The following is a 2,779-nucleotide window of genomic DNA, read 5'->3' on the forward strand; positions in this document are numbered from 1 at the left end:
TCCCGCCTTCCACAAAGCAGAACATGGATACAATTCAGCCAAGTACTTTGCCACTTTGTGACAAGGATGGCTTCTTCTCTAGTTTCCAGTAAGATATTCTTCATTTCCATCTGAGACCTCATCAGGACGGCCTTTACTGCCATATTTTTATGAACATTCTGTTCATGACCACTTAGGTAATCTCTAAGACTGAGCCTTTCTCTACAGATCTCCTCTTCTAAACTCTCACCAGAATTGCCCTTAACATTCTGTCCATGGCAATCTAAGCTTTTTCTAGCCTGCACCTTAAAACTCTTCCAACCTCTACCCAGTTCCAAAGCCACATTCACATTTTTAGGTTATTTGTTAGAGCAACACACTCACTTGTCAATACCAATTTCTGTCTTAGTTTGTGCTGCTATGAAGTACCTTAGACTGAGTAATTTACAGTTCAGGAGGCCAGGAAGTTCAATATCAATGCACGAGCAGGTTTGGTATCTGGTGAGTGCTGCTCTCTATTTCTAAGATGGCACCCTGTAACTGCATCTTCCAGAGGGGAAGAATGCTGTATCCTTAACCTGGCAGAAGAACAGAACACTGGTCTTCTATGGCTTTTCCTTGAACGTTTCAAGCTGCTGCATACAACAAGGCTGTTGAACTTGGCTATCTCCTCTGCCCAGAACACTCTTTCTCCAGATATTTACTTACCTAATTCCTTATGCCATTGAAATGTCATCTCCGTGTAGAAGCATTGTTCACACCCATTCCTTCTGCCAACTCTCTACTCTTTTTTATTCACAGAACAATTTGAAATTAAATATTTGTTTGCTTCTGATTTGGAAGCTATATGATGGCAGAAACATTTGACTAGTTGTATTCACTGCTGAATCACCCAGTGCCTAGAAGAGTACTTCACAAATGGGAATCTCTCATGAAACACTTGTTGAATGATTGTGTGATTGTGGACTAACTTATACTAAAAGTGAAAATAAATAAAATATTAGCTCTTAAGGCAAAAAGATCTTCAGGCAAGGAGTGCCAAGTGAATCTGAGCACAGAGCTATTGCAGCCAACTAGAGAAAAGGAGAAACTTGGAAGCTTGGAAGTCATAGATAAGGAAATACCAAAGAAGAGTTTGAAGATTACAGATTAATCCAGTATCTTATGACTAGAAGAGAATGTGAATATTTGTCTTAAGGAGAGATGGAGAGAGGAAAAGTGATGTAATTAGATATGTCCCATGTGTATCACAATTATTGTATATAATTATTGGTATTAGTGCCTTAATTGACTCTTTGATAGGCCTAGGTTCTACCCTTTCCCCATCAGTTTTCTTCTGAGTTCCCAATCTACTGGGTAGTTGAATAGGTAAAATCTATTTATTTAACTTCACATTAATCTATTCCTATGTAATATGTATATATATCATGTGTGTATATATATAATCTATATGTATACATTTCAACAAAGTTTATGTTCAATTTTAGCTATAGTTTCTTTTTTTCCAGTTCTTAATAAAGTAATTAATATTCTGAGGAAAATAGAGTTAGGATACTTATGTTAGGCCGGACACGGTGGCTCACACCTGTAATCCCAGCACTTTGGGAGGCTGAGGTGGGTGGATCATGAGGTCAGGAGTTTGAGACCAACCTGGCCAACATAGTGAAACCCCGTCTCTACTAAAAAATACAAAACATTATCTGGACGTGGTGGCAGACACCTGTAATCCTAGCTACTCGTGAGGCTGAGGCAGAAGAATCACTTCAACTCAGGAGGCAGAGGTTACAGTGATCTGACATTGCGCCATTGCACTCCAGTCCAGGAAACAGTGCGAGACTCCTCTAAACAAAACAAAACAAAACAAAGGATACTTATGTTAACTACTGAGATTAACTATGTTAAGTATTGTTAAGTTGTATCATTTCATTATCTCCTAAAAAAGTTTTTTTTCCAGAAATCATGGGGACAAATAAATACAAATTATTTCACTTCTGCCATGATGTACATTGCTGGCATTGATTGTATTTTTTTTTTTTTAAGATAGGGTTTCACTGTCACCCAGGCTGGAGTGCAGTGGCATGATCTGGGCTCACTGCCATCTCCACCTTCCAGGCTTAAGCGATCCTTCCACCTCAGCCTCCTGAGCAGCTGGAACTACATGCAGGTGTGCACCATCATGCCCAGCAAATTTTTGCATTTTTGGTAGAGATGGGCTGTCACCATGTTGCCCAGGCTGGCCTTGAACCCCTAAGCTCAAGCACTCTGACCGCTTTGTCCTCCAAAAGTGCTGGGATTACAGGCATGAGTACTGCGCCCAGCTAGTTATATTCTTTTACAAACAAATTATTGAGGAAAATTAGAGAAAACAAAACACAAAACCCATATATATATTTTAAAGTTCTCTAATTTTTTTATTTTGAAGTTATATTTTAAATGATAAATGTACCCATAGACTTAGTGCAAAGAAGAAAAGCAAAACCATTAAATTTTCCCCTCAGTAAAACCTATTGAAACTATAAATAAATAATAAAACACAAGGCGAAAACAAGCAGGAAAATAGCATTTAAAAATGCATATAAATAAATGTTATCTTCACTGATATCTTCGTTTATACCAGTAAGCTATGTCAAAATTATTTTTAAATCTACGTTGCCTTTAAAAAAGGAAACAATTCAGCCTGCCTTTAAAAAATCTCCACAAATATATTTGCAAATAAGTTCGAAGATATTTCCCAGATGTTTTTCATGTGATTTTTTTTTTCTTTCAGACCCAGAAAGCAAATGAGCATTTTCACAGAAAA

Source organism: Rhinopithecus bieti, unplaced genomic scaffold (assembly GCF_001698545.2).
Source record: "Rhinopithecus bieti isolate Rb0 unplaced genomic scaffold, ASM169854v2 scaffold_75134, whole genome shotgun sequence".
Taxonomy (NCBI): domain Eukaryota; kingdom Metazoa; phylum Chordata; class Mammalia; order Primates; family Cercopithecidae; genus Rhinopithecus; species Rhinopithecus bieti.